General features: G+C 37.2%; 1 protein-coding gene across 21 annotated transcripts in view; it reads right to left on the bottom strand.

The window, feature by feature from the left end:
- INPP4B (inositol polyphosphate-4-phosphatase type II B) overlaps positions 1 to 14,921 on the bottom strand; it is a 747,831-nt gene that overhangs the window by 431,270 nt on the left and 301,640 nt on the right. For 2 of the 21 annotated variants that reach the window (XM_070258388.1, XM_023636503.2), the window contains exon 1: positions 2,656 to 2,816. The exons of 18 other annotated variants lie outside the window; for them this stretch is intronic. The gene's annotated coding sequence lies outside the window, so the exon portion shown is untranslated. Of the gene's footprint in view, positions 1 to 2,655; positions 2,819 to 14,921 lie in introns of those variants that run through there. One more of the 21 variants, XM_070258382.1, reaches the window with a different exon arrangement.

Genomic DNA, 14,921 nt, shown 5'->3' with positions numbered 1-14,921 from the left:
GGATCCAAACTAGCAAACCCTGGGCCACTGAAGCGGAGCACACGAACATAACCACTTGACCATGGGGCCAGCCCTCTATCAACCAATTTTTACTTGGATGAATTATATAATGTGGGATTTGGAAAACTTGAAACCCCAAACTCCACTAACTCGTGGTCATAGACCAAGATCACATCAAGTTTCAAACACAATCATGGTGGGACATGTAAAAGAGATGCTAAGGGTCCTCTCAGTTCTCCTCAGTGTTTCCTTCTCTTCTCAAGCCCTCATTAGGTGACTTCCTCCACACTAACACAAATATTTTCATGGAAGACTGTCTCGATGCCTAGAACTCTGCATTTGAAACAGAATCCTAAAAGACAATGGGATGAATGAGCCCTGCACCCAAGGAAGGGGGGGAATTCAGAAAGAGACTAATAAAGTAACTTTCACACTGTCCTCCTCAGAAACTCAGCACTCCTCCATTGGACTAAGCTCAGAGTAGAGAAAAAAGGGCTGATTGGGTGGGCTTGAACCAGAGAGCTCATTTTCATGTGATATATATGTGTCTAAGAATGGAATGTTCAAAGGGTTCCAAAACTAAAACAAAACCTTGAAAACCACTGAGCCAGTAAATGTGAAGGCTCTTTGTAAACTGTAGTGTGATTTACAAATGCTAGTTTTTAATATTATTACTGCTGTTTCTTGGTTCTTGTGAACATTTAAATGCTTGTTTTATTGGGAAATTGCTTAATTAGATAATAAATCTCAAGAAAAGGCAGTGTTCCAAGTCAAAGATTCATTTTCGTCTCTACCATTCTGTGCAATAAGCACATTTGAAAGGCTTCCTAAAGGAATTCCTAAAGGGATCGATTTAGTGGAGGAAGCAGGAGCAGACGACTAAACTTCTCCATCACAAATTTAAATCACCCAGTCAGTCGTTTTCTGCAGTAAAGAAATTCATCACACTCCCTGGCTGTTGTGAGGATACTCAAGGAAATGTTCCTGCCTCCTTTGGTTGGATATGAGAGCCCTAAGGATCTCAATTCAATTACTGTAACCTGGATATTGAATCCCACGTACAGAGAAACACCAAAGGAATATGGAAAAAATAATAACAACAGGAATCCAATTTAACTCAATGTACATTATTTGTCCTAAAAAAGGGCAACACAACTACAGGATCCTGTATGAGACTTTAGGAAATAGTAACAGCAAAGATAAATAATGCTGTGTGCCAGGCCATGGTCTAAATGCTTTACATACATCAGTTCATTTGTTCCTCTTGACAAACTTATGGGCTCAGCATCATAATTATCTTCTTTGACAGATGAAGCCCAGAAAGAGTGAGTCACCTGCCAGAGGTCAGTGTTGGAGCTAGGATTCAAACCTAGGGAATGAGGCTCCAGAGATCACCATACTATGCTTTAGTTTTTAGTTTTAGAGAAGTTAGAAAAATGAGTGTATATTTCAATTTGAATTCTACCAATTATAAGTAGGGCTTTGTGCTTGATATCTTCCTTCTGCCCCTCCAGATTCACACCCCACACTTTTCTACCTTGCTATGTGTGCTGGGGTCTGGCCTGTGTAGACAGCATCAATGGGCTTCCAGTTGGGTTTGGCATTAGCTGGAGAGTAGAGGTCAAGGGGAGTGTAAGGTCAGGGTATTTATCTTCCTGGTTCCCTCACTAAGGTCGCTACTGGTTAGCTGCATCCCTCTGTTGAAACTACAGCTCCTGTCAAATGACTCTCTTCACTCTGGCTCTCTACCTCTCCCTTCCTCTGCTCCTGAAGACACAGAGAGAGCAATAGCTCTCTACTGTTAGAATTGCTGGGCCACTGAATCACATTCATTATTTTCCCTAAACCCTGACTACATCTTTGTAAATAGACCTTTTATTAAACTTCCCTCAAATCATCATTCCAGAAGTCTGAATAAATTCCTCCATCTAGTTTACATATGACTGGACCAAAAAAAATGCAACATAACCCTCAGGATACCCCCTTTCTACCGTCTGCACAACAGGCCCAGGAAATAAATTCTTCAGCTGTCCAAAAAGAGTGCCTACTACAAACCTCTGTGAAAATTATTTTTCAATTTTATTGGTTTTTTGGAAGAGATCAGGAATTTAGGTCCACAAATAGAACAGCATTTTCATTCGAATAATAGTCATTGGGTCTATTAAAGCATCCTAAGTGCCAAGAAGCAGGGCAGGAACAAACCTATTCACGTTGGGTGTTGGTCTGTTTGAGCTGAATGACCTTGCTAAATCCTTGACTCAGGTGCCATAAATCAGACACTTAGCCCAATTAAATGCAAAAATATCTGATGCTATGCAGCTGACAATACTAGATAGCTGGCTTCCCGGAACCAGGTAGTAAAATATATCCAGGAAATGTGATCCCATGGTGCAGAAAGACACCAGGTGCATCCTTGTTTTCTCTTCTGTCTAATTAGCCATTCATCAGAAACAATGCATGCTTACGAATATGTCTTGGCCTCAAAGACAGTGAGTATCTGAACTGACCTTAACATCTCTTCTTTAAAACATCCTAAGTTGATCTTGTCATTTACTGTAACAGCCCACCCTGTGGGGGACAATGGAGGTTGTTTTCATTGAAAGGGAGGTAAGAACAACGCTCCGAGCCATAATTCAAAAAAATATGGCTACCTACCTGCTCCTCTCCCCTCATCCACCTTAATAGTGCTGATAACTCTCCACTGTTCCACTCCTGGTTTCCATGTTGAGACTAGCTTTATAGCTACAATTCAGCTGGCTTGGTGAGAGGATGCATTTCCTGTTACCATGACTTGATGTCTGCAAAGTTAAATGTGTGTGGAGATAAATTACTCACTATCATTGCTTACAAACCTCATTGTTTCATCATCAGAATGTGTCACAAAGGTCTTAAAAGTCTATGAGCATGTACAGCTACCAGTGGAACAGACACAACAAACAGACACGTCTCTGAATTACAGTTTCATAGAACAATGGCTGGAGATGGATGGACGATACACAGACCTATTTCAGCAATAATCATTTGGGAAATCTCTTGGGGTAATTCTGGACTCGCAGGAAGCAATGGCATGACCAAAGATTAAAAGACAGAAATCCTGGATCTTACTTCTCTGATTCTAGCCACCATCTTGATGTGTGACCTCCCCGACTCTAAAATGAGAACTATCTGTATGAGCGGACTTGCAGAATCATTGGCATGAACAAAAGTGACTTATACATACAAACAGTAATGTAAAATCTTGTGCTATTTCACTTTGCAGAAATTGGTCAGAAATTATTTTGTGAATGAGATCCTCCTTTTCCTGAAATAAAGTCAAGATGCAGTGGTTCTTTCAAAGTATACATCCTATTTCTTTTCCTCCCCACCTGCAGTAGCCAGCCTCTTAGGGGGTCTCCTCCAGTGATCCTCACCTTCTGGTATTCACACATTCAGTGTGCTCTTCTCCATTGATCAGGGTTAACCTGCGCATCCAACAAGACATTGCAGAAATGATACTGCATGACTTCCAAGGTTGGTTCATAAAAGCCATTTGGCTTCTGCCTTGTTCTCATATCACTCAGTCTGGGAGAAATCAGTTGCAATGTGAAGAGGATGCTCAAGTAGCTGAATAGAATAGTCCACATGATGAGGAACTGAGGCTTTCTGCCAAGAGCCAGCACCAACTGCCAGTCATGTCATTAAGCCATTTTGGAAGCAGATCTTCACACCCTATTCAAGCCTTCAGATGAATGCAGCTCCAACTGATATCTCAGCTGTAACCTCATGAGAGATCCCAAGCCAGAATCACTCAGCTAAGCTACTCCTAAATTCTGGATCCACAGAAACTGTGTGAGATGTTAAATGTTTGCTAGTATAAACCATAAAGATTTGGGGAGTAATCTGCTACATAGATAACTAAAATAGTCTTTGTTCTGGCTTTCTATTCTGGATAAGGTTTACCTTATATGTATACACGTCCTTTCCCCCAACCCTGACAAACATACACCCATTTTTCAAGCAAACTTTCCATATAGAAATATGGCAGAATGTCTAGGAGCAACAGGAGGGCATGTGCACTGTGATAATGACACAATTTTAGAGAATTAATGCTCTAAGATGTACACGTCCATAGTTTCAACTGCACAAACCATGAAGGTCCATCTGAAAAATGTCCTCATCCAAGAAATTGTTTACAAAACTAAATACCACATGTTTGATCTTCATAATATATTTGTAGCAAAGTAGATTATTCCATTGTCTTACAGCAGCATAAGTGGAATATGGTGATATCATTTTGTCATCCAGACAGTTGTAAATAGTGAGTTAATGTCCTGCCTTTAACTCCTGTTAACTGACGGAATTGAGTCATATTATTTCAGCTGATAGTGAAACAAGTGAGTTAGACAGTTAAGAGGGACATCCGGCTGAAATACTGCAAAGGTCTAGCAGTGCTTTAAACCAACCATGAGTATCTTCCGCTGCAGAAAAACTTCAAATCATTATTAATTGTAACTTTACTATGAGTCATGATGACATTATACAAAGAGTGTTAAAGTACTAACATTACCAGAAACACCCAAAGCAGATAATATAACATTCTTCCTCACCTGCCTCCTACTCTTTATAAAGCCAGTTTATCTTTAACGTTTCAGACCATATTAAAGTGTAATAAAATTAGAGGAGATACACATTTACTGTTTATATCACTATATCTCCAAGACTAACATAACAAAACAGATGAAAAATCACATCTATAAAAACTTTTGGGTACCTGTAGAATTTTTTAGTAAAACCACTTAAAAATTGTTTTCAGTGTTAGCTTCCAACATAATAACAGGCCTGAAAACACAGACTACCTTCTTAGTATTGATGTGAATTTCTCTTAGGAAAATCAGAATTCTAAATTAACCTAAATAATAAAAAAGGTATTGAGTTGTACTGCAATGAGATTTTACTGTATACAAAGCTAGTTTCTGCAAAGGGCAGAAATTTTCTTTTATGCAAGCCCATAAAACAATTTTTTAAAGCCATAAGAATTATAGCAAAATGAAAAATTCAAAAAGAATGAAATACAAATGTTTTATCTTTAAATAAACAGCAGCAGAATTTTACCAAATATAAAATGGCATAAAGGGTAATGGTTATGAAATGAGAATCACAACGTGCTTTTCTGAAACCCTCAAATGGGTAAGGGTTAACTTAACTCTTAGAATTAGATCTTACAGATCTATTTAAAAAATTTGTTTGATATTTCCATTTAACACCTGTATTTAATACTTTTATAAGGTATCAAAAGGGTAGGAATTAGGAACATTCACTTCTGATATTAAGTTGGCTGAAAGTGCCTAGGTGTGGAGCAATGGAAAATAAATAAATTGTGTCAACAAGTTTTTGTTGTGTTATTAATTTTATTTATTGTTCTGTCAAAATTATACCCTTGTGAACCAAGGAATTTAAGATATACCTAGTATTTACAAATTTTTTAATGAATTAATTCTTTAATAGAAATTGTGAATGGATTTATGCTTAATATAATTTCAAAAGGGTTCAGTTATTTTACTCTGAGAAATCGCTGATGATTCAATTCTGAGAAATCTTATGCATTGGGTTGTATTTACATCTTATATATTAGGAAGCTATCATTTCTCTTCAGATATTTCATAGTATCTGTTGAATGAGATGTGTGAATACATGAAGAAAAGAAGTTTTCAGCAATTAATTCTGGCAATGTTTTGGAATCAATAGATGCCGTTTGTCTAAAATATACTGTTATCCTTATGCTGATCTTTGCGTTCGTTCTTGAGTTACACTTTTTATTTCCATGTAAAGTTGTGTGCAAGGATTATTTTTACTACTTCCTCCCCCCCAAAAACCTATAATCAGTATAATGATCTGCATGATAATGTCTCAGAAAAATCAAGCAAGCCCTCAAAGCATTACCTGGACATCCATTACATACCTAGTTAAAAGGAATAAGACTTAGGTCCTGACATCAAGGAGATGGAAAACATAACCAGAAAAATCAAGTTAAATTACATGAAACAATTAGGAAAAATTAAGTGCTATGATGTATAACAGTATTTCCCAAAATATCCACGAGATGTGAATAGATGTTTTATTTAAAAAAATAAATAAATAAAGAGCTTCCATGGTCAAATAAGTTTGGAAAACATTTCTTAAGACATTACCCTCTTGGCAATTCACAATGTCTATTAGCATATTAACGACTTAAAAATTTTGCAGCAAAGAAAACGACTAGGCTTTTATTAATCCAGGATATTCAAAATTTCTTTAACCATGGAAGCTTTTGTTAAAATGTTCTCTTTTTGATCATGAAAATTTCATAAATGAAGAGAAAAAATAACTCAAGTATTTGCCACATTAATTTAACAAGCATTAGCATTTTGCCATATTTGGTTCAGATTTCTTAATCTAAATAACAATAAAAGATCACAAACAATTAAGGCTACTCTCATCCCTTTTTCCTCCCTCTTTCCCCAGAGGTTACCATCGCCCTGAAATTGATCTATATTCTTCTTACCCATATATTTACCTTGACTCATGTTTGCATCAACAAACAATATAATTTCTGTTTTAAATTTACAAATATAGTATCACTTTTGTACCCATTGTGATTTACTAATTTAATTCAACATTATGTTTATGAGATGGAGCCATGATAATGCATATAGATTTAGTTCATCTGTTTTAACTGAGGAATTGTGTTCTTTGTATAAATAGACCACAAAAATTAATTATCCAATAATCTATTAAGGACATGTGGCTTGTTCCCAACATTTTCCACTTACAAACAATGTTGCGGTGAACAATGCCTTGTACATACATCCTTGTGTGTCTAGAAGAGAGTTCTAGAGTATAAGCCTAGAAGGAGAATTAATAAGCCATAGGTACCTACATGATTAACTTTAGTAGTAGTAAGTCATAAGTATCTATGTGATTTAACTTTAATAAGTCATAGGTATCTGCATGATTAACTTTAACTTTAGATATTTCAAACTTCTCTCCAAAGTAATTGAACTAAGTTACACACCAACTGGCATGCTGCAGGAACTCCCAGTGACTCACATGTCTGCAGACACTCAGACATGATTTTATATTAATCTGATGTGCATGAACTTGTACTGATATACAACGTTAATTTCCCCTATTATTTTTGAAATCTGAACATATTTTCATAAACAAATTGGCCATCTGGTTTTCCTCTTTGGGAATTATGATGGTATGGCAGAGTTGATATTAAATTTCCTAAACTGATCCTTCATTGTACAAATTCACAGCTAAGAGTTTCCCGGGTTTATGGTTTAACTTTCATTTTGTTTATTATTTCTTTGGTTGTATTTTGACAAGTTTTTATGCTTATCAATTTTATAAAGTTTGTACTTTGGTGTCAAGTTTTCATCTAAAATTTTCAAAATTTTATTTTTCACGTTAAGGATTCTATTCCATCTGCTATTTATTTGTGTATTGTGTCACACAGGCATTTAATTGTCCCAGTGACACTTCTTGATTAATCTATCCTTTCCATACTGACTTCCAATGCCACCTGATCATACTAAGTCTTTGTAACATAGAGGAGATCCTCAGTAGTTGAGAGAAGGAGAGGGCCCACTGTTGCATTGGCCTAATTATACATGAGGGACTGCATGGAGGAAGAGGCCTTCAGGCAGGGTCTGAATCCTGGATGGACATAAGGACATAGGTTTTGGTGTCAGACAGACTTTCATTTATATCCCTTCTGTAATCCTCACTGCAAGTGAATTAATCTTGCTGCAAATGAATTTCTTCACTTGTACATGAGAATAATATGGATTACCAAATAGTATTATTCAATGAAATAATATATTTAACAGTGGGTACCATATTGTCTTGCATATAGTAGGTGTTCAAAGATGTTAGCAGTAGTAATTGTAGTTCCTGTTGCTGCTAGTAATAGTAGTAGGAGTGGTAGTAGTATCTGACTAGGTTACTCACTATAATTTTGAAAAGATAAAACAAATATGAAGGAAATTCCTAGGAAAGGAAAGAGAACAAGGATATTGTCTGACCATAAAGGTGAGAGTTAGAGACGAGCCCAAGTTGGGGTTTGGAGGATAAGCTATAAGAGGAATGGAAGATAGTGGTTTAGGACAGAGGCTCTCAAAGTGTGAACCCCTCAGACTGTGAACCTCAGCAGCAGCAATTCTTGAGAACTTGTCAGAAATGCAAATTTAAGACCCCAGACCTACTGATTCTGACACTCTGACTGATGTGTGGCCCGGTAACCTGTGTTTTAACAGCCCGCTCCCCGGGCGATTCTGAGGCACGCTCAAGTTTGAGACCTTCTGTTTTGGCACATGGTGAGTAAAAGGCGATACTGAGGAACCAGGTGAACACGGTGTACAAACAAATGTCAGAACTGAAGACGTAGATTTCTCACTTAAAGGGCTGAAATTCTTCTGTTCTGATGCCTTTACTTGCTTCCAGTTACTGATTTTATTTTATTGAACGGCTTCCCAATCTCAGAACCATTCCTCAGCTTTCAAGTTCTCCTTGCAGTCCACCTACTGGACAAAGCAATGCCAAGTTTGCAACCTTGAGTCACCTTCTGTCCTTCCCACCGTCGCCCTCCTACATTGTTTTCCTCATGCTTTCAGCTTGAAGGCTCCCCAGGGAAGGCAATTTGTCTGGCACAATTTCATCTAACATTAAATACCATGTACATTTACAGAGTTTTGTAATTCATAAACGAGGGTAATTATAGCCTAGAACCCAGCTTTTAATAGCAGGAATCCCCGGCCAGTAAATACAAAACAGTTATCAATATATGTATATCTAGTGACCCTTCTCTGGCCCCTGAATAAAAGTCTTCAAAGAACATGCTGTATCTGTACTATTTAAGAGTACTTTTATTTTAAGAACCAATTTCACTTGAATCCAATAGGTGTAAGTGTGAAAAAAAGAGATGAGCAGTAGCCAGCTAAAGAAAACATTTACTATTTTCAGATTTTTCCATTGTGTTTTTTAAAGAGTTTTATTGATTCTTTGGCAGCAATCGAGCTGGGGAAATAATGAGAGATCTCATTATAATAGCTTATCAGAGACCTGACCAGTGTCCTCATTTTGGCCATGATAAGTGAAAATTCCAGCTGCAAAGGGTCAGCTCGGCTACGGCTACAAGGATCAATTGTGCAGACCTCTGAGAGAAGTAAATCTACCATGGCAGGCTGTGGAGCAGGATGCATTTGGGGATACCACCTGCATTTTAAATTAGTGCTGACTGTCTTGCAACACTTGGGAATCCCTGTTTAATAAAATGAAATCAATCTCCAGGGACTTGAAACGTCACACCTTTTATGTAAAAATTCAAGGTAATTCTGGTGTGTTTCTTACTGTGTTTTTCCTTTTGCTTTACAATTGTATATCACATACAGGCAAACACATACACTTAAAATCTATAAAACACATAGAGTAGCAGGTAAAAAGTAGACCAATAAAACATATATTTTATTATCACTGTGTAATATGTTTAACAATATAGACAGAATTAACCTACAGTGAAAAAGCTTTATTTTTTTCCAAGTATTGGATGATTGAATACTGCTGTCTTTGTGATATGAATCATGATCCTTTACAACAAAATCAATTTACTTGAGGGGGCTGGCCCCGTGGCCAAGTGGTTAAGTTTGTGTGCTCTGCTTCAGAGGCCCAGGGTTTCATGGGTTTGGATCTTGGGCGTGGACATGGCACCGCTCATAAAGCCATGCTGAGGTGGCATCCCACATCCCACAGTTAGCAGGACCCACAACTAAAAATACACAACTATGTGCCAGGGGGCTTTGGGAGAAAAAGGAAAAATAAAATCTTTAAAAAAAAACGAAATCAATTTACATGGGTGTTTAATTTATCTACAAACACAACTAGAAGTTTGAAAGAAAGTTCTAGGATTGAAATTGCCTAATAACATAATTAAAGAAAATTTAAAATACCACCCATATGAATTTCAAGTGCATGAAAAGAATGAAAACCCACAAAACTGTTAGCAGCACTTTTTATCTTAATGGAAATATAATGTACAACCTTTTCATTTATACATATTTATTTTCTAAATTCCTTATCACAAGGAAGTATGATTATTCATTATAGTACCAATGTTAATAATAATAAGATATGAATGAAATATGTACTTGGAAATATTTATAAATCTTAACTAGACCTGTACCAGAATTCTATTTATAGAATTCATAGAAAAACAAAGAAACACATACATGCACAAATACACACACCAAAAACATATTTGCAATGCCTTTCTTGATAATTAAGAAATAAGATGCAGATAGTAGCAGCAGCAAGTAACAGTGAAAGTCCAAACTGTTTGCTTGATATGTGTGATCTTGGACTAGTAGATAGTAAACACTGAAGGGAAGCAATAATGTCAGCCATCCTGAATTGATAAGCAGAGTCAATCATGTACTCTGGAGGAAGGGTTTCAAAACTTTATAAAAACACTTCTCTTTTTTAAATAAAGAGAATTGTGCATTGCCGTCTCTTAGGGCAACTTTATTATGTTGCAACATATATACTAAGGACTGCAAATTAACAATTGATCTGATATAATAATTGGGATCATCTAGATCAGCAGTTCTGTAACCCTAATTCTTGGATTTCTAGGCGTTCAAGGAAACCTTTCGGAAGGTCTGCAAAGTCATAGCAATTCTCACTACATTATTTGCCTTTTTCAGCATTTGCCTTTTTTACTGTGTTGGCATGCCTCTTTCACTATGTTGGCATTTTCACTGATAGTACAAACACAGTGGTGGGTAAAATTACTGGTGCTTAGAACAAATGGAAGCCATAGAACCAAGCTGTTCTAGTAGACTTTGTGTACTTCACCACCATGCATTGAAATGTCACTTTCACGTAAGAACATCTTTGGGGAAGCAGTAAAGATTATTAATTTTATTAAGTCTTGGCATTTAAGTATATATCTTAACACTCTGTCTGACAAAAATTACAAGTTTGTATAAAACACTTCTACTACATAATGAAGTTGATAGTTGCATTAGTTATCTATTGCTGTGCAACAAATTGTCCAAAAATTTAGCAGCTTAAAACAACATGCATTTCTTATTTCCGTTTCTGTAGGTCAGGAACTTATGCACTGCTTAGCTTGAGTCCTCTGGCTCAGGTTTCTAACAAGGCTGCAATCAGGTGCCAACTGGGGTCACAGGCATCTCAAGGTCTAGCTGGGAGAGATCCACTTCCAACCTCACTCGTATAGTTGTTGGCAGGATTTAGTTACTTGAGGGATTTTGGACTGAAGACCTCAGTATCTACCTCACTGGGTTGTTCTGAGGTGTGGATTGAGATAACCAGCATTCAGGCCCCTAGGGTCTGGTAAATGCTCAGTGCTGGTTATTGGCTGGAGGTCACTCTGTTCCTTGCCAGGTTGCCCTCTCCATTGTGGCAAGCATATGAGAAGAGCCAGAGAGAAATCCAGCAAGATGGAAATCATAGTCTCTTATAATCCAACCACGGAAGTGAAACCTCTTCAGTTTCGCCATATTCTATTTGTTAGAAGGAAGTCACTAGGTCCAGCTCACACTTGGGGGAGGGAATTACACAAAAGCATGAATTCCAAGGGGTCAAATCAGAAGCTGCTACTCATAATCATCATCTCTGGGAAAAGTACCCGTACAACTGTTTGTGTTGCAAGTTGAACTAGCTGCTCTTTTCATTACACAGCATTTTTACTCGAAAGAATAATTAAAAGACAAACTATAATTATTCGGACTTGGGTATTTGCACAATTGAGTATTTCTTGAAAATGAACAAAGTGAGCTTTGTCACTTTGAGGAAAACAGCGTTGATACTCAAGACTTGATAGCAATTGAGTACTCAAATGAGTGCTAGAATTTTGGAAAACTTGTATCTGGCAACAGTGTCTTAACAGTTTCTCAATACATAAAACCTTTTTTTTTTTATTTGCTGAGGAAGCCTGGCCCTGAGCTAACATCTGTGCCCATCTTGCTCTACTTTATATGTAGGTGAACCCCTGGCCGCTGAAGCAGAACGTGCGCACTTAACCACTGCACCACTGGGCCAGCCCCTAAAACCTTTACTAAAGATAGTGGCAGCAATATTAAAGAACTTTGGGTTCTGATATTGTATAGTGAAACATGTTAACATTTGAAAGATCCACAAAACCCAGTGAGCCAATGTTTTTCAAATGACCAATGGATGCCTTTACAGAATCATGCCTGTATCCATTTAAAGTGCAAGATAGACCGATGGATCTCGTGTAGCAATATGAAAAGTTCATTAGCATGGTTTCAGCTCCACATTGCAATTAACCTTAAAGAAACTATTACTTACAGGGTTCTACTGTAATATCAAAGAAGAATATCCACAATTATCTGAAAACGGTATTAAAATACTTCTCCGTTTTCAATGCTATAACTCCACAAGGCTGGATCTTTTCCATAGACTTCAACCACAACAACAAATGGAAACAGTTTGAACACTGTGGAAGCAGATATAGAATCCAGGTAGCTTTTATTAAGTCAAACATTAAAGATAGTTACAAATATGTATAAAAATACCACTCTTCTCATGAAACTACTTTTTGTTTTGGAAAACATAGTTTTTTCATAAAAATATTTTATGTGGACATAAAATGGGTGTATTATGGCTATTTTTAAATAAATTATTTAAGAATGTCTACTTTAATTCCTAGCATGGTAAATATTGATAGATATAATCTACATAAATAAAATCTCTTCCAGTTCCTCAACAAATTTTAAGAGCAAAAGATTCCTAAGATCAAAATATTTGAGAATCATTGGGCTAGATTTTGCTGTTTTAACAAAAATAACCCCAAAATCTCAGCAGCTTGAACAAAAAGATCTATTTCTCATTCAGGCTACAAGTCCATTGGTGTTTACTGAGGGAATGTCCTCATTGTTTTCTCAGGAAACCAGGCTCATGGAGAGTACGTGATCAAGAGTCCAAACTCACGAAAATAAGAAAAACAGGCATATGGCAAAATTTGCAAAGGCTTATAAAGCTTTCCTTAGAAGTTACTTATGCTAATTCCACTCACTAGTCATTGGCTTAAGAAAGCCACATGGCCACATCTAACTTCAAGGGGACAGGAACAGGCAATTCTGCCATATACACAAAAGGAAATCCAGAAATATTTAGTGAGCAATACTAATGTCCACCCCAATCCATAGATAGCTGGAGCACTGAGTTGAAAAGGATTATAAGGCTGTATCTTACCTCAGGAGGTTTATTAGTTTCTCATCACTGCTGAAAGAAATTTAGTGTCTTAAAAGAACACAAATATATTTTCCTACAGCTCTGGCGGTCAAAAGTCCTAAATCAGACTGCTGGCAGGGATGTCTCCAAGGGAGAGACATCCGGAGTCTCTAGTGCAGAACCAGCTCTTTGCCTTTTCTAGCTTCTAGAAAACATGGATTATAGCAATATTTATCCCTTAAGCCAAAAATAATTGAGTACCTGCTAGGTAAGAGGCACTATTCTAAACTCTGAGGACACTGAGTGGAACAAAAGTCAAGTCCCAACCATCACAGAACCTACATTCTAAAGGGAGGAGAAATAGAATAGCAAGTAAATAAATACACACGTGTTAGAAGAAAGGTATGTACAACAAAGAAAATTAAGGCAGGAAAAAGTCATTGAGAGCGCTGTGAGAGGTGCTCCTTTAGATAAGGTGGTCAGCAAACGTCTTTCTGATCAGACAATGACTGAGTAAATCACTGAATAAATTTAAAGGGATAAATCATGATATCTGGAGGATGACCATTCAGGCACTGAAAACAGCACCTGAAAAGGCCTTAATGCAGGAGGATGCTTGGAATGTCTGGGAAACAGCAAAGAGGCCAGGGTGTGGCTGGAGAGGAGGGGAGGAGGAGATGAGGTCAGAGAGAGAGCTAAAGTGCAAATCATATAGTGTCTCAAGGACTGTGATAAGGACATAGCCTTTACTCTGAAATGGGCAACCACAGGGCCATTTACTTATCGGAGTGTTATGATATGGGTTACATTTTTCAGGGGTCACTGACTACTGTGGAGAGACCATAACCCCAGGGGCAAGGCTAAAAGCCCAAAGACTAGTCAGGTGGTCATTGCAACAACAGGAAGGAGATGGTGCTGATTTAGATTAGAGCTATAATGATGGAGTTGGTGAGAATTATCTGGATTCTGGACATAATCTGAAAAAAAGTCAATAAATATACTGATGGGTTAGGTGAAATGGGTGTGAAAGGGTCATTACTAAAAAAGTCATTACCAAGAAAAGTGGTCAATTTTCCAAGTAGGAAGTAAGGGAGGGAGAGATGGAGGAGGAAAGAAAGGAAGGAAGGAAGCAATGAGGGAAGGAGACAAGCGAGCAGGAAGAAGTCTCCACCCAACTTTTCAGTTGAAAGACTTTTGTGTCAAAATGAATAGTTTTTCTGGAAAATTAATTCTATGACTTAGGGAAGTCCTTGGATATCAGTTAGAAGAATGATGAATCTTATATAAGCAAAACATGCTTATTTAGCTTCAAAAACTTGAAATGGTTTTAGGCAAATCTGCCACATGGAGCTGCTTGTGTGCACATTTGTATAGTCTGTGAGAAGTAATTTCTCTTTTATGAGTTCAAATTGATGATGTAGCTTTCAACATTATTACAACATGATTTATTATCTAATCCACATCTGAGTAAAATAGCACTGTCCTTCTCTGAATAGAATAAAACTTCTCTCAAGTAGATTTTTTTAACAAGCTTTTATGAAGGTCACATTTGCTGTCAATTCCACAGTCTCAGACTAACGGGAAAGATTGTACCAAACAAACCAAGACACTAGTCAGAGGTGAACTGTTTCTCCACAAAGAAGTCAGAATTTGCTAGTGCCATCTACAAAGGCCAGTTCTTAGTT

This window comes from Equus caballus, chromosome 2 (assembly GCF_041296265.1).
Source record: "Equus caballus isolate H_3958 breed thoroughbred chromosome 2, TB-T2T, whole genome shotgun sequence".
Taxonomy (NCBI): Eukaryota; Metazoa; Chordata; class Mammalia; order Perissodactyla; family Equidae; genus Equus; species Equus caballus.
This window is presented reverse-complemented; position numbering and strand designations above follow the sequence as displayed.